Source organism: Rana temporaria, chromosome 2, assembly GCF_905171775.1.
Source record: "Rana temporaria chromosome 2, aRanTem1.1, whole genome shotgun sequence".
NCBI classification, from domain to species: domain Eukaryota; kingdom Metazoa; phylum Chordata; class Amphibia; order Anura; family Ranidae; genus Rana; species Rana temporaria.
In genome coordinates, this window is record NC_053490.1 from 129,241,336 (window position 1) to 129,259,504 (window position 18,169).

Below are 18,169 nucleotides of genomic sequence, written 5' to 3' on the forward strand. Positions count from 1 at the left end.
TATATATATTTTCATGTTCAGTATTGGGGGGGGAGCACCGGCGCCTAATAGAGTACCGGCACCTCTTTTGGCCCACTTAAAGCACTGCCTACAATTAGTCTAAAGTGTATGGTTTCCTAGTCAATACTGCTATATATACAGAATAAATGTGTTAATAAAAGAGATTGAAGGTAGTTGGCTTCCCTCATACATGCTTCTATTGTTGGTTTACTTGTTATGGCTGCTAGGTAATGACACTTGCACAACAAGTTTCACCACTTTAGTTCAGTAAATCACTTTTGCTCTTATTATTCGGATTTACTGGAGAAGTGTGCACAGACGCTGACAGCCAGTGCAGAGAAGTATATTAAGGTAATTCAACTTTTTCCTTTTATACCTCATAATACTTTAGGGCAGTGCTGCTGATAGGGCAGTACAACCAGCCCTGTTGTACCGAGCCCACCCTCATCAGCTACACAGCGGGGCACGGGCAGCATTACAGTTCATCACTGCACTTAAAAAAAATATATAATTTCTGATGCCTTTCTGGTAGGGATGGGACTACACTGGTCTGGAAGAAGGTGAGGACCTGAAAGAAGCCTGTGGTGTATGTGCCCCTGGAGTGGCAGTCCAGGAGTGCCGTAATCTCACTGTGAGTGAGGGTCACTTTGAGTTATGGCACCAAGGTCACTGCACCATCACACTTTTTTCCGCACCTGCCTCTAGGGCAGAGTCTTTTGGCTAGGACCAGAGGATTTTTTTATTCCTGGCCAAAAAGCCAGCCATTGTAACGCACAATGGCACCTATTGCACTTCTCCACTATCCTTCTCCCCACTTTTATTTGTGTGTTTGTCGTGTTTGTTAGTTTTTTGTTTTTCTTTGTTGAATGGTGTACACGTTTTGTCATGTTTGATGAGTATGTGTAGGTCCTCGGGCCTGCCCTGAAAGTCTTGGGAGGGGGAGGACATGGCCTTCTGGCTTAGTTCGCCCTCTCTCAGGGTCTCTCTTCGGGGGAGCCCCACCTATTACTTGGGTTGGTCTGTTTTGGCAGGTCTCCCAGAGAACGGGGTCCATCTGGTTTCGGCCAGATGGACCATGTGAAGTACCCCAGTTCCTATCTGGAGCCCAGGACAGCCTGCATAGAAATATAGTGCAGAAGGGGCCCCCAGTCGTTGCAACTTGTTTTAGAAATACCCTGCGAGGGAACCATTATCACACAGCGTGGTGTTTTTTTTGTTAGTATTTTGTTGTTACATCTGTGCTATATTTATTTGTTTAATGCATGTGAATTTTAGATGTGTCCTCGTAAACTGGCACTTTACAATAAATGTTGCAGTTTATTTGTTAAAACAAAGAGTTAAGCCGGCGTATCAGTATATACGCCGTCGTAACTCTGAATCTAAGCCGTCGTATCTTTAAGTGTATTCTCAAAATGAGATACACTTAAATCTAGCTAAGATACGACGGCTTGCGCCGTCGTATCTTAGCTTTCTATTTATGCCGGCTGCTAGGAGCGTGAACGCTGATTTACGCCTAGAATGCGTAAATCAGCGAGATTCACGAACGTACGCTTGCCGTCGCAGTAAAGTTACGCCGTTTACTTAAGGCGTTTTCAGGCGTAAAGTTAGTCCAACAAATAGCTGGCCTAGCCAATGTTAAGTATGGACGTCGTTCCCGCGTCGAATTTAGAAATTTTTACGTTGTTTGCGTAAGTCATCCGTGAATGGGGCTGGACGTAATTTACGTTCACGTCGAAACCAATAAGTCCTTGCGGCGTAATTTGGAGCATGCGCACTGGGATACGTCCACGGAGGGCGCATGCGCCGTTCGTTCAAAACGTCATTTACGTGGGGTTTATTTACATAAAACACGCCCACCTCAACACAATTTGAATTAGGCGGGCTTATGCTGGCCCATTTACGCTACGCCGCCGTAATTAGGACGCAAGTGCTTTGTGAATACAGCACTTGCCTCTCTAACTTACGGCGGCATAGCGTAAATACGATACGATATGCTACGCCGGCTAAAACATACGCCGCCCTACGTGAATCCAGCTATATATATATATATATACATACACACATACGCACTTTTTTATTTTTGAGGTGGGGGTGTGGGGAATCTTGGGTGAGTTTTCCCAGGACTTGACCCCTGCTTTTTTCACATCTTATTTTCATTGAACTGTATTCAATTTTATAACAAAAAAATTCAGGGAGCACTCATGTATTTATGTGTATGATCTTTACTAATTTTTGGTAATTCACACTTGCTGCACTGTTGTCATACTTACTTACGTATATCATTATTATTATTTTTTGTTTCCCAATTTTGATAGTTTTTTGAACCTTCAGGATTCACATTATGTTCACTAAGTGTGGTTTATATGTTTCATTTGATCTATTCAGATACCACAATTCATTTATACAAGTTTAATAATCACATCTGATTCATTTAGACTAATCACTGATACCAGAAAGGGTTTTTGTATCTTGAGATACACACCCCTGTGTTTTGTTTGCCATCACAGGGTTTTCATTCATTATATTTAGCGTGACTTTCTATCCTTTTATATTTTGTTTTTGCATGGTTTCACATGTTTTGTATGTGTCACAGCTTGGCTTTTATTAGCTATTTTTAAATTTTTATTATTTTATTTTCTCATTAGCACAGTATTCCCCTTACCACTGGTATACCTAAAATTAGTCTTGTGTATGGTTTTCTAGTCAATACTGCAATATATATATATACAGGTCATTCTCAAAAAATTTGCATATTGTGATAAAGTTCATTATTTTCTGTAATGCACTGATAAACATTAGACTGTCATATATTTTAGATTCATTACACACAACTGAAGTAGTTCAAGCCTTTTTATTGTTTTAATATTGATGATTTTGGCATACAGCTCATGAAAACCCCAAATTCCTATCTCAAAAAATTAGCATATCATGAAAAGGTTCTCTAAACAAGCTCTTAACCTAATCATCTGAATCAACTAATTAACTCTAAACACCTGCAAAAGATTCCTGAGGCTTTTAAAAACTCCCAGCCTGGTTCATTACTCCAAACCGCAATCATGGGTAAGACTGCCGACCTGACTGCTGTCCAGAAGGCCATCATTGACACCATCAAGCAAGAGGGTAAGACACAGAAAGAAATTTCTGAATGAATAGGCTGTTCCCAGAGTGCTGTATCAAGGCACCTCAGTGGGAAGTCTGTGGGAAGGAAAAAGTGTGGCAGAAAACGCTGCACAACGAGAAGATGTGACCGGACCCTAAGGAAGATTGTGGAGAAGGACCGATTCCAGACCTTGGGGGACCTGCGGAAGGAGTGGACTGAGTCTGGAGTAGAAACATCCAGAGCCACCGTGTACAGGCTTGTGCAGGAAATGGGCTACAGGTGCCGCATTCCCCAGGTCAAGCCACTTTTGAACCAGAAACAGCGGCAGAAGCGCCTGACCTGGGCTACAGAGAAGCAACACTGGACTGTTGCTCAGTGGTCCAAAGTACTTTTTTCGGATGAAAGCAAATTTTGCATGTCATTCGGTAATCAAGGTGCCAGAGTCTGGAGGAAGACTGGGGAGAGGGAAATGCCAAAATGCCTGAAGTCCAGTGTCAAGTACCCACAGTCAGTGATGGTCTGGGGTGCCATGTCAGCTGCTGGTGTTGGTCCACTGTGTTTTATCAAGGGCAGGGTGAATGCAGCTAGCTATCAGGAGATTTTGGAGCACTTCATGCTTCCATCTGCTGAAAAGCTTTATGGAGATGAAGATTTCATTTTTCAGCACGACCTGGCACCTGCTCACAGTGCCAAAACCACTGGTAAATGGTTTACTGACCATGGTATTACTGTGCTCAATTGGCCTGCCAACTCTCCTGACCTGAACCCCATAGAGAATCTGGGGGATATTGGGAAGAGAAAGTTGAGAGACGCAAGACCCAACACTCTGGATGAGCTTAAGACCGCTACCGAAGCATCCTGGGCCTCCATAACACCTCAGCAGTGCCACAGGCTGATTGCCTCCATGCCATGCCGCATTGAAGCAGTCATTTCTGCAAAAGGATTCCCGACCAAGTATTGAGTGCATAACTGAACATAATTATTTGAAGGTTGACTTTTTTTTATTAAAAACACTTTTCTTTTATTGGTCGGATGAAATATGCTAATTTTCTGAGATAGGAATTTTGGGTTTTCATGAGCTGTATGCCAAAATCATCAATATTAAAAACAATAAAAGGCTTGAACTACTTCAGTTGTGTGTAATGAATCTAAAATATATGAAAGTCTAATGTTTATCAGTACATTACAGAAAATAATGAACTTTATCACAATATGCAAATTTTTTGAGAATGACCTGTATATACAGAATAAATGTGTTAATAAAAGAGATTGAAGGTAGTTGGTTGCCCTTATACATGCTGCTATTGTAGTCAGAGTCTTCACTGAGGAATGCGACACCCTAACTACCAAGGCCTGAGGTGTGCCTTAGCCTTGCTGGTCAGTATGTATGCACCTTTTTTTGCACCGGGTGGAATCTGAGTGTGTTCACACACCACGGCTTTAACAAATTGCTTACTGAGCACATATACCCCCTTCCTGTCCAGGCAAAATTTCAGCTTCCGGCACTGCGTCGCTTTAACTGACAATTGTGCGGTCGTGTGACGTGGCTCCCAAACAAAATTTGCGTGCTTTTTTTCCCACAAATAGAGCTTTCTTTTGGTGGTATTTGATCACCTCTGCGGTTTTTCTTTTTTGTGCTATAAACAAAAATAGCGCCAATTTTGAAAAAAAAACACAATATTTTTTACTTTTTGCTATAATAAATATCCCCATTTTTAGCAAAGGAATGGCGATACATATTGTGGATAAAAGGTGCTGCACACCCCTGAATAGATTTTTGAAGAAAAGGAAGAGTACCCCTAGGGGCTTTGTGTTGCAGCTGATAATTATTGAATCAAAATATGAAAAAATAATGTAATTTATTAATAACAAATAAATAACAGGATGGGAACACCCATCTGATACATATAGGAAACATGGACTCAAAAAGTGTCATTCGAACATTGGAGTACAATGGGTAAATTTAAATAGAACAATATATTGGTTTAACTTATGCGCAAAGACCCCGACGCGTTTCGACCCTTTTGCTGGTGTGGGTCTTCTTCAGGGGGAAGAAAGTTTGCAGGCATAAGTTCTATAAAAGAGATATATATATGTACATAATGAGATTTGTTAGAAAAACAAAAAACAAACAAACATATGAGTATTAAGCTATTAAAAATACAGTCATTATTGCAGACATTGAAAAAGTATATAGTTACCAAGGTGAATGTCCAGGGCAGGGCAAGAGAAACGGAAGGAAGGCCAGGCCCGGCGGAGCGAGGAACCAGCCAAACAAAGAGGATATAATGAAACCTGGGGGGAGAAAAAAAAAAACCCCATGATGTAAATATTTGCATCCTAAGTGGTAATATAAACAGAGTGTCTACAGGGAGGAAAGGTGAAGGTGAATGATATGTGTATGGACAGATAGTGGGGAAAGCTAATGTGTGTGAAAGAACAGATGAGTGAAAAAGGAAGGATGTGAATGCAAAAAAAAAAGATGCGTGAGAGGCAAATGAAAAATGAATGTGAATGTGAGATGGACCTAAGAGAGGACAATATTGAGTGAATAAGGTGTGAGGAAAAGAATAAAAATAATAATAAATATAAATATAAATAAAAATAAATATAAATATAAATATAAATATAAGAATAAAAATAAAAAAAGGTGTGTGTGCATGAATGTGAAAAGGAAAATCAAGTGAATATCAGTGTACAATGCAAGAATAGCCGGTATGTGTAGGGGGGGCATAAGTGTTGAGTGTGTATCATAACAAGGTGAGATGGTGTGGGAAGGGAAAAGGACAAAGTGAAATAATAAAAAAGAAAAAAAAGAAAAAAAAAAAAAGAAAGGAAAAAGCAAAAAGAACGAAACAAAGGAGGGGGGAAGGGGAGAACGGGAGGGGATGTTTACCTGGACTATCTAGATGCATAGGGTGAACCACTAGGCGGCAAGGTTTTATCTGTAAGATACAGATAAAACCTTGCCGCCTAGTGGTTCACCCTATGCATCTAGATAGTCCAGGTAAACATCCCCTCCCGTTCTCCCCTTCCCCCCTCCTTTGTTTCGTTCTTTTTGCTTTTTCCTTTCTTTTTTTTTTTTTTTTTTTTATTATTTCACTTTGTCCTTTTCCCTTCCCACACCATCTCACCTTGTTATGATACACACTCAACACTTATGCCCCCCCTACACATACCGGCTATTCTTGCATTGTACACTGATATTCACTTGATTTTCCTTTTCACATTCATGCACACACACCTTTTTTTATTTTTATTCTTATATTTATATTTATATTTATTTTTATTTATATTTATATTTATTATTATTTTTATTCTTTTCCTCACACCTTATTCACTCAATATTGTCCTCTCTTAGGTCCATCTCACATTCACATTCATTTTTCATTTGCCTCTCACGCGTCTTTTTTTTTTGCATTCACATCCTTCCTTTTTCACTCATCTGTTCTTTCACACACATTAGCTTTCCCCACTATCTGTCCATACACATATCATTCACCTTCACCTTTCCTCCCTGTAGACACTCTGTTTGTATTACCACTTAGGATGCAAATATTTACATCATGGGGGTTTCTTTTTTCTCCCCCCAGGTTTCATTATATCCTCTTTGTTTGGCTGGTTCCTCGCTCCGCCGGGCCTGGCCTTCCTTCCGTTTCTCTTGCCCTGCCCTTTCCCCCCTCCCCCACCCTCCGGCCCAATGCGGGGTCCGGGGTTGCGATCCCTCGCGGGCTTGGGGGTTGTTCCACCCATCCCACCACCTGGTCTATTTTGCAATCTTGACCTCTCCCTTCATCCTGAGTGTCCCCTGGGAATTCCCCGTCATGGCGGCCTGGTCTGTGTCTGGCTACCGGTTCTGGCTCTGGACATTCACCTTGGTAACTATATACTTTTTCAATGTCTGCAATAATGACTGTATTTTTAATAGCTTAATACTCATATGTTTGTTTGTTTTTTGTTTTTCTAACAAATCTCATTATGTACATATATATATCTCTTTTATAGAACTTATGCCTGCAAACTTTCTTCCCCCTGAAGAAGACCCACACCAGCAAAAGGGTCGAAACGCGTCGGGGTCTTTGCGCATAAGTTAAACCAATATATTGTTCTATTTATATTTACCCATTGTACTCCAATGTTCGAATGACACTTTTTGAGTCCATGTTTCCTATATGTATCAGATGGGTGTTCCCATCCTGTTATTTATTTGTTATTAATAAATTACATTATTTTTTCATATTTTGACTCAATAATTATCAGCTGCAACACAAAGCCCCTAGGGGTACTCTTCCTTTTCTTCAAATATCCCCATTTAGTTTTCAGTTTAGGCCGATACGTATTCTCCTATTTTTGGTTAAAAAAAAAATCGCAATAAACGTATAGTGACTGGTTTGTTCAAAAGTTATAGCGTCTACAAAATAGGGGACGTAATGATCTTTTTTTAATATTTTTTTTACTAGTAATGGCGGCGATCTTTGATTTCTATTAGTACTGCGGCATTATGTCGGACGCATCGGACACTTTTGACACATTTTTGGGACCATTCACATTTATACAACGAACAATGCTATAAATATGCACTGATTACTGTATAAATGTGACTGGCAGTGCAGGGGTTAACTCTAGGGGGCGAGGAAGGGGTTAAATGTGTAACCTGGGAGTGATTCTTACTGTGTGTGGAGGGGGACTGACTGGGGGAGGTGACCGATCTGTGTCCCTATGTACAAGGGACACAGCATCGGTCTCCTCTCCCTGACAGGACGTGGAGCTCTGTGTTTACCCGCCCCCTAGTGGCTGTGAAAGACGAGGACGTCATATGACGTCCTGTCAGAACAATAGATCTATTGTGCCACCGTCAATTGATGGTGGCCGGTAGTGTAGTGGTTAAAAAAAAAAAAAACGGAAAAGTGGTGGAAAAAATCTTAAGAGAACTTGGCCCAGATTCAAGAAGCTATTGCGCCCGCGCAACCATAGGTTGCGCGGCGCAATAGCTGTTTTGCTCCCGCGTAGCGAATGCCCCTGATTCAGGAACATCGCTACGCGGACTGCAGCCTAGGATATGACAGACATAAGCCTCCTTATGCCTTCATATCTCAGGCTGCATTCTTGCGTTGGCCGCTAGGGGGCGCGGCCATTGTGATCGGCGTATAGTATGCAAATTGCATACTACCACCGATTCATAAAAGTTGCGCGGGCCCTGCGCACGCAAGGTACGGAGTTTCCGTACGGCGACTTTAGCATAAGGCTGCTCCTACTCATAGTAGGCGCAGCCAATGCTAAAGTATAGCCACCCTTCCCGCTCGTGAAATTTGAATTTCACGTCGTTTACGTAAGTGATTCGTGAATGGCGCTGGACGCCATTCACGTTCACTTAGAAGCAAATGACGTCCTTGCGACGTCATTTGCCGCAATGCACGTCGGGAAAGTTTCCCGACGGAGCATGCGCTGTTCGCTCGGCGCGGGAGCGCGCCTAATTTAAATGATTCCCGCCCCCGGCGGGATCATTTACATTAGGCGCCCTTACGCAGGGCAAATTATCATAGCGCCCGCGCAATTTACGGAGCTACTGCTCCGTGAATCGCGGGCAAATCAAAATATTTGCGTGGGCGCAGAGGAAATTCTTTGCCCTTTGACCACGCAAATATTGCGCGGATCTACCTGAATCTGGGCCCTTGTTTTTCCCAATCAGAGTATGGGACTTCACAAAGATGGCTGATGGAGACAAGTTCAGAGAACTGCTACAGCCTCAATTGGATTTCACCAAACATTGAAAATTTGCATATAACATGACATTTCTGCATGAGAAAGTGAGTATGATACATTTGTAGTCCCACTTCTCCTCTCAGCCAGCAAGACTACTATATGTCACAGTTAACTCTGTATGTGAGGAGGCTACCTACAGGCTGGTTGTACACTGTGGCCCAGATTCTCGTCGAATGGCGTAACTTAGGGCGGGTGTAACGTATCTCATTTACGTTACGCCGCCGCAAATTTTTCAGGCAAGTGCTTTATTCACAAAGAACTTGCCTGTAAAGTTGCGGCGGCGTAGCGTAAATCACCCGGCGCAAGCCCGCCTAATTCAAAATAGGCGGGTAGGGGGCGTGTAGCATTTAAATTAAGCACGTTCCCGCGCCGAACATACTGCGCATGCGCCGTCCGTAAAATTTCCCAGGGTGCATTGCTCCAAATGACGTCGCAAGGACGTCATTGGTTTCGACGTGAACGTAAATGGCGTCCAGCCCCATTCATGGACGACTTACGCAAACGACGTAAATTTTTAAATTTAGACGCGGGAACGACAGCCATACTTAACATTGGTTGCCCCTCATATAGCAGGGGCAACTTTACGCCGGAAAATCCTAATGTAAACGTCGTAACTTTACTGCGTCGGCCGCGCGTACGTTCGGGAATTCGCATATCTAGCTAACTAGCATACTCGACGGGGAAAACGACGGAGGCGCCACCTAGCGGGCAAAAAAAAATTGCAGTTAAGATCCGACGGCGTAAGAGCCTTACACCTGTCGGATCTAATGGATATCTATGCGTAACTGATTCTAAGAATCAGTCGCATAGATACGACGGCCCAGATTAGGACTTACGACGGCGCACATGGCGTTGCGCCATCGTAAGCCCTTTGAGAATCTGGGCCTGTGTGTACAACCAGCTTTTCCATACATGGATCGAAATTCGGTCAGTCCCTGCCGAATTCCACTTTAGGGTGGAGCGCCGCTTTAATGCATTCTATGCAGCTATGGCCGCGGACTGTATCACACAGGAGCGCGCACGCAAGATAACCCCCTCGGGAGAGAGCTACCCAAAGGGGGTTAGCTCTTGCAGTGAGGAGCCGCGAAAGCCGCCATGGGACCCCAGAAGAGGACGTTCGGGGCCGCTCTGTGCAAAACTAATTGCACAGTGGAGGTAAGTATGACATGTTTGTTATTTTTTATTTTTTTTAAAAGCCACAAAGCTTTAGTACCACTTTAAAGTAAAGGCTAAAGGTTTTTTACCGTATTGTATTGATAATGATGGTCTTGTAGTTTTTGTACGTTTAATCTTTATTCTCCTCTTTTTCATTACATTTGTTGTTCTTGCTAATCTCTGCCTTGCATGTAGTCTCAACATCCCTAGTTTTGCCTTTCAATTGTGCTTATTACAAAGCATAAAGCGTTAATATTTCAGGAGTTCATTTTTAGTGCTGCTGCTGCTACTCCACACACTCACACTCTCTCCTCACTCCCCTCTCTGCACTCCGTCACTCTCTTCTCACTCCCCCCTCTGAGCTCTCTCTCCCCCCCCCCCTGAACACACTCTCTCTCTCCTCACTCCCCCCTCTGCATTCTCGCTCTCCTCACTCCCCCCTCTGCACTCTCTCTCCTCACTCCCCCCTCTGCACTCTCTCTCCTCACTCCCCCCTCTATGCCCTCTGTCTCTCTCCTCATCCCCCCTCTGCACACTCTCTCTCCCCTCTGCACACTCTCACTCTCCTCACTCCTCCCTCTGCATGCTCTCTCTCTCCTCACTCCCCCCCTGCACACTCTCTCTCTGTCTCCTCACTCCCCCCTCTGCACTCTCTCTCCTCACTCCCCCCTCTGCACTCTCTCCCCCTCACTCCCCCCTCTGCACTCTCTCCCCTCCCTCCCCCCTCTGCACTCTCTCCCCTCACTCCCCCCCTCTGAACTCTCTCTCCTCATTCCCCCCTCTGCACACCCTCTCTCTCTCCTCACTCCCCCCCTCTGCACTCTCTCCTCATTCCCCCTCTGCACTCTCTCCTCACCCCCCCCTCTGCACTCTCTCCTCACCCCCCCCCCCCTCTGCACTCTCTCCTCATCCCCCCCCCCCTCTGCACTCTCTCCTCACCCCCCCTCTGCACTCTCTCCTCACCCCCTCTGCACTCTCTCTCCTCACCCCCTCTGCACTCTCTCTCTTCCCACCCCCTCTGCACTCTCTCTCCTCACTCCCCCCTCTATACTCTCTCTCCTCATCCCCACTCTGCACACTCTCTCCCCCCCCTCTGCACACTCTCCCTCTCCCCACTCCTCCCTCTGCATGCTCTCTCTCTCCTTACTCCCCCCTCTGCACACTCTCTCTCTCTCTCCCCCCTCTGCACTTCCTCTCTCCCCTCACCCCCCTTCTGCACTCTCTCTCCTCACTCCCCCCTCTGCACACCCTCTCTCTCTCCTCACTCCCCCCCCTCTGCACTCTCTGCTCATTCCCCCTCTGCACTCTCTCCTCATTCCCCCTCTGCACTCTCTCCTCATTCCCCCTCTGCACTCTCTCCTCACCCCCCTTTGCACTCTCTCCTCACCCCCCCTCTGCACTCTCTCCTCACCCCCCTCTGCACTCTCTCCTCACACCCCCCTCTGCACTCTCTCTCTCTCCTCACTCCCCCCTCTCTCTCTCTCCATACTCCCCCTCTGCTTTCTCTCTCCTCACTCCCTCCTCTACTTTCTCTCTCCTCACCCCACCCCCCCTCTGCTCCCTCTCTCTCCTCACCCCCCTCTGCTCTCTGTCTCTCTCCTCACTCCCCCTCTGCACTCTCTTTCTCATCATTCCCTCCTCTGCACTCTCTCTCCCCTCCCTCCCCCCTCTGCACTGTCTCTCTGTCTCCCTCCTTACTCCCCCTCTGCTCTCTGTCTTTCCTCACTTTTCCCTCTGCTCACTGTCTTTCCTCACTTTCCCTCTGCTCTCTCTCTCTCTCTCCTCACTCCCCCTCTGCTCCCTCTCCCTCTCCTCACTCCCCCCTCTGCTCCCTTTCTCTCCTCACTCCCCCCTCTGCTCCCTCTCTCTCCTCACTGCTCCCTCTCTCTCCTCACTCCACCCTCTGCTCCCTCTCTCTCCTCACTCCACCCTCTGCTCCCTCAGATTCTCGTAGAATGGCGTAACTTAGGGCGGGTGTAACGTATCTCATTTACGTTACGCCGCCGCAAATATTTCAGGCAAGTGCTTTATTCACAAAGAACTTGCCTGAAAAGTTGCGGCGGCGTAGCGTAAATCACCCGGCGCAAGCCCGCCTAATTCAAAATAGGCGGGTAGGGGGCGTGTAGCATTTAAATTAAGCGCGTTCCCGCGCCGAACATACTGCGCATGCGCCGTCCGTAAAATTTCCCAGGGTGCATTGCTCCAAATGACGTTGCAAGGACATCATTGGTTTCGACGTGAACGTAAATGGCGTCCAGCCCCATTCATGGACGACTTACGCAAACGACGTAAATTTTTTAATTTAGACGCGGGAACGACAGCCATACTTAACATTGGTTGCCCCTCATATAGCAGGGGCAACTTTACGCCGGAAAATCCTAATGTAAACGTCGTAACTTTACTGCGTCGGCCGCGCGTACGTTCGGGAATTCGCATATCTAGCTAACTAGCATACTCGACGGGGAAAACGACGGAGGCGCCACCTAGCGGGCAAAAAAAAATTGCAGTTAAGATCCGACGGCGTAAGAGCCTTACGCCTGTCGGATCTAATGGATATCTATGCGTAACTGATTCTAAGAATCAGTCGCATAGATACGACGGCCCAGATTAGGACTTACGACGGCGCACATGACGGAGTGCAGAGAGAGAGTGTGCAGGGGGGGAGTGAGGAGAGAGAGAGCATGCAGAGGGAGGAGTGAGGAGAGTGAGAGTGTGCAGAGGGGAGAGAGAGTGTGCAGAGGGGGGGAGTGAGGGGAGAGAGTGCAGAGGGGGGAGGGAGGGGAGAGAGTGCAGAGGGGGGAGTGAGGGGGAGAGAGTGCAGAGGGGGGAGTGAGGAGAGAGAGTGCAGAGGGGGGAGTGAGGAGACAGAGAGAGAGTGTGCAGGGGGGGAGTGAGGAGAGAGAGAGCATGCAGAGGGAGGAGTGAGGAGAGTGAGAGTGTGCAGAGGGGAGAGAGAGTGTGCAGAGGGGGGATGAGGAGAGAGACAGAGGGCATAGAGGGGGGAGTGAGGAGAGAGAGTGCAGAGGGGGGAGTGAGGAGAGAGAGTGCAGAGGGGGGAGTGAGGAGAGCGAGAATGCAGAGGGGGGAGTGAGGAGAGAGAGAGTGTGTTCAGGGGGGGGGGAGAGAGAGCTCAGAGGGGGGAGTGAGGAGAGAGAGAGTGTGTTCAGGGGGGGGGGGGAGAGAGAGCTCAGAGGGGGGAGTGAGAAGAGAGTGACGGAGTGCAGAGAGGGGAGTGAGGAGAGAGTGTGAGTGTGTGGAGTAGCAGCAGCAGCACTAAAAATTAACTCCTGAAATATTAACGCTTTATGCTTTGCAATAAGCACAATTGAAAGGCAAAACTAGGGATGTTGAGACTACATGCAAGGCAGAGATTAGCAAGAACAACAAATGTAATGAAAAAGAGGAGAATAAAGATTAAACGTACAAAAAGTACAAGACCATCATTATCAATACAATACGGTAAAAAAAACTTTAGCCTTTACTTTAAAGAATGTCCCCTCCTGGACGATGATGTGGTCATATGTTTTCTACTGATGGACTTTTTTTCTGTGTTTCTATTATTTAATGGACACTTATTTACAGATTACTGTGGTTTAATTGCATTTATCCATGGTTCTTTATGCACTTTCTTAAGTGTTTTTTTCACTAGCGCTACATGTTTCTTCACTATTTCTATTCAATTTTTGTCACATTGCTTGTGTAGCTGCTCATTTTATATTTCTAGATTAGCGCAGTTTTTTCCTTTTTTTGCATATTTTATTAAACGTTATTACGCTATTGGCTTTTCCTGGTTCTTTTTTGCATATTCATCCCATTCGGAACGCCTGGAACTGATATTTATTTTTCCATGTCTACATGTGTGCAGGCACAATCCTGCGTCAGCTTGTGTGACTATCTTTTTAACTAAAGTGGTCAACAAGCTCTGGTAAGAGCATTTAATTTACAATACACCTTGGGTGTAAAAGGAGATTGAAAAGTGTGGTGGTGGCATTCTTTACTTCTCTCCATTAGGAAGATCACAGCAAATTGAGAAGATTCGTCTTGCTTTTTATGCATAATTTATTTATTTATTTATTTATTAAAATTCTTAAAAGTACAAAAAAAAGTACAAAACGCAGTCAGTTACCCGTAGGCCTCGATGCGATAATATTGGGACTATATTTTTTTCTTTTCTGAACACAGTGAACTTTAGTGTTTGTTTATATACACTGCAGAGCAATCTGCTCAACTATGCACAATTGTTTGGGATCACTTGATTTATATTGATTTATAATCTTTTATCTTCCAATTCTAGTGATTATTGTTCACTTATGGCACAGATCTGTTTGAAAACTTATTGTATCTATTGAAATTTATTATTTGGTACATCGCACACATTTGTGGTAATCAGCAATCACATCTATCATTGTGTGGTATAGCGCCCTCTATCCCTCACTTTCTACGTTCACAATTCAGTATTGTTTTATGAGGAGCAGCTTTTTTCTTATTTAATTTTATTTTAATTTAATTATTTTTTTGTATCTGGCGCGGAATTTTTATCTTTTCACTTCCAAGCATGCGTCGACTTGATTCTGAGCATGCGTGGATTTTTAACCGATGGTTGTGCCTACTAACGATCGTTTTTTTCCCATCGGTTAAATTTAAAGCAAGTTGGCTTTTTTTTTAACCGATGGTTAAATAACCTATGGGGCCCACACACGATCGGTTTTGACCGATGAAAACTGTCCATCAGACCGTTATCCTCTGGTTAACCGATCGTGTGTACGAGGCCTTAGCTCATTATGTAATACTCACCTCGGATCAAAGCCCCCACTGCGGTGCCTGACACAGCACCAGCCAGCGACATGTTGTCCCGGAGTCACTTCCGGGTATCACGGCTCCGGCGCTGTGATTGGCCGGAGACGCGATGATGTCACTCCCGCGCATGCGCGTGGGACACGCCGGTAACGGCACAGTCACTGAAAGCAACGGCACATACGATTACATCGGCACATGCAAATACAGGGGATATCTCCTAAACCGTTCAGGTTTAGGAGATATCCAGGGTAGCTACAGGTAAGCCTTATTATAGGCTTATCTGTAGCAAAAGGTGTGTTGTAAGGGTTTACAATCACTTTAAAGTGCCCGCACTGCATAGATTGACTGCTTGTTTTGTCCAGGGGTGAACAGAGAGCCTATACTTTCATCCTTCTGAAAACAGTGCACCCCCACGTCCAATGGTGGACTGTTCCTGCCATTCTCATATCCAGAGCTGGTCTACAGGAATGATGGCACAAGACCGATAGACTGTAGGGGGGCAGGAGTGCCAGGGACCGGTCTTGTGCTGGGAGGATGGGCAGATTAGGTAAGTCCTCTCTCTACTCTTATCACCCCTAGACAAAAATGATCAGTTAATGCAAGCAGTGCAGGCACAGCCCCGGCCCCCACTGCATGGGATGACAAAAAAAGTTGAGTTCTGCTTTAACTTCAAACTTTCTGGTTCCATGGCTGGCCTTGTGGTAGGAAGGCGTGGTGGGCTTGTGATCACAGACATCATGATCATTGATTCTGAGGATTTTGTGATAGAACAAACATTCTGCTTTTTCCTATTTCAGGAAATGTTCTTAGGAAATTCCTAAGAAAATATCCTGAAATACAAAGTGTACATAATGATTCTGAGCTTGTTGGAGCAGCCTCTTCTTCCACTTACATCATATCTGGACTCTGGAGACAAGTAGGAACAGGTGGACTGGGATACAAAACTTTACTTAAAATTTCACCAACTAAACGTAAACAAATGTTATTGTTGTCTGTTGCAAGCTTTGACCAAAGTTGAATAATGTTGAATAGTGCCCCTGCTGAAGCTGTAGGCAATTTATGTACCTGATGCAGCCTGATTGGAAAACTTCTAGGACATGGCCAAGAATCACCTAGTTACCACATGAGTGAGCTCTTAGATGCTGAGCTCAGTGCTACTGTATCAGGAGTGATAAAGTGCATGTGAGGGGTTTGAATAAAAGAAAAAAGCACCCTTCTGTGATGGTGAAGGTGAGCAGTAACAACTAGGCATCTCTAAGCAACGTCCTGGGAGTGTTCCAGTCAGACTTGATGAGGTACAGTATGTACAAGAAACAAACACAAAAGGGCACACCAGCCTAGTGCATTATCCCACAGTATTAATTTACGAAGAAGTTGTCTTAGAACATGCTCACAAACATGTGAATTACCGTATTTATCGGCGCATACCGCGCACTTTTTTGCCCTGAAAATCAGGGCAAAATCGTGGGTGCGCGGTATACGCCGATACCCGCTTTCCTGCGCCGAGTTTGAATACTGCGCCGACATATAGCGAGTGCAGTACACTCGTGTATTGTCGGGCAGTCTCGGCTCCTCCCGCGCTGACGTCCTGGACGTACAGGACGTCAGTGCGAGAGTAGCCGAGCATTGCCGACAATACACGAGTGTACTGCGCTCTGTATATGTCGGCGCAGTATTCAAACTCGGCGCGGGAAACGAGCAGGGAGGACGCCGCAGAAGGACGCCGGACCCGACGAAGAGGACACCCGAAGCCGCAGACGGACGCCGGACCCGACGAAGAGGACACCCGAAGCCGCAGAAGGACGCCGGACCCGACGAAGAGGACACCCGAAGCCGCAGACGGACGCCGGACCCGACGAGGCCGCCGATGGACGCCGCGCAAGATACCAAAACTGTAAGTACAAAAAAAACTTTTTTTCCACAGGATTCGGGGCAACTTTAGGGGTGCGCGGTATACGCGGAAGCGCGCTATACCGCGATAAATACGGTAATAACCGCTCATCGAGCTACTAGTCTGTAGCTCATCCGTCCTAGACACAGTGCACTCCAGAGTTTGAGGGGACCCTACCGGGGCCCAAACTGACTGTCACATTTCGATGGTAGCACCTTCTCTTCAGAGCCAAACCATACATGAGGTATGTATATGGTCTACACTTATAGCAAGGGCATTATTCAACTTTAGTCAGAGCTGCACAGTTTGTTTTTATTTACAGACATCCCTTATCTGCATAGACAGTTTTATGGTAAAAGTAAACTCTGGACTCTGGGGGAATGTTGGTGGTCAGGCTAGGGGTAGGGGGCAGGCCTAAAGCTGTGTAAGGTAGGGTGACCAGACATCCCCAGTTTCAGGGGACAGTCCCCTGATTGAGGACACTGTCCCCGGACCAAGTCTGTCCCTGGTTTTGTCCCCAGATTGGATTTAATAGGGGGCAGGGGCAATTTCAAAGACAGTCGGTGCAGAATTAAAATAAAAAAAATAGAATTACACCCCCCGCTCCGCCGTGCCTACTAGCATAGGGGGGTTGTATTTTTCCCATTATCTGTGCCCCTTTCTGATGATCATGTGCTGGTCGGAGCGGAGGGAATATTTCTTCAGTTTCGGGCGCATGCCCATTCAGCTCCGCTCACATGTTCTTCTGCCTTGGCTCAAATCCTGGCCAGCCACCTGCCTATCTCCTTGCCTTCCCTGGCGGAGTGATCTTCCTCCGCTCCCCATCCAGTAGTAGCCGGAGCCCGAAGAGTAAGACTTGAGCGACTGTGAGGCGGGCGGCGACGGCAGAGAGTCGCTGATTGTTGCCATTACTAGTAAACAAAAAATATGTCCCCGGATTTAATTTAAAAAATCTAGTCACCTTAGTGTAAGGGGCCCCAAAATATCTAATGGCTACCCTGACTGTCAAATCCAGTGATGCGGGAGCTTGGGGGGAGCAGCACTTTGTGTCAATTGACAAACACAATGCGGCTCAGGAGCAAGCCTACACAAGTGCACCCCCCCCCCCCCCCCAGCTTGCTAGTGGATTGTATCCAGGGCCGGACTGGCCTAGCGGGACAGCGGGAAATATCCCGGTAGGCTGGCTGCTGTGAGCATGACTCGGGGCTGGATGAGGAAATAAATTCCAGCAGCAGAGCGGAGGGCTGGAGGAGCACGTGACTATCGTGCGGCAGGCACTGTCAGGTCTGTGTGCTGTGGAGGAGGATAATGCAGGAGGGAACACTTACTGGCCACTGGCCAGTCATTTCTCTAGTAGGGAACCCACAGCCAATAGCGCTGCATAAAGGAGTTCAAGGGAGGACCTGCTCCTCCTCCGGTCCATCCACAGCCAATCAGCAGGCAGTGTAGCTCTTCCCCCGCTC

At 46.0% G+C, this 18,169-nt stretch overlaps 1 protein-coding gene across 1 annotated transcript in view; it reads left to right on the top strand.

Annotated features, from left to right (window-relative positions):
* The first annotated feature begins 247 nt into the window (after positions 1-247).
* The window catches only part of LOC120929493 (retinol dehydrogenase 7-like), a 37,463-nt gene continuing 19,541 nt past the window's right edge, over positions 248-18,169 (top strand). Inside the window, exon 1 of the mRNA XM_040340976.1 lies at positions 248-351. The gene's annotated coding sequence lies outside the window, so the exon portion shown is untranslated. The remainder of the gene's footprint in view (positions 352-18,169) is intronic.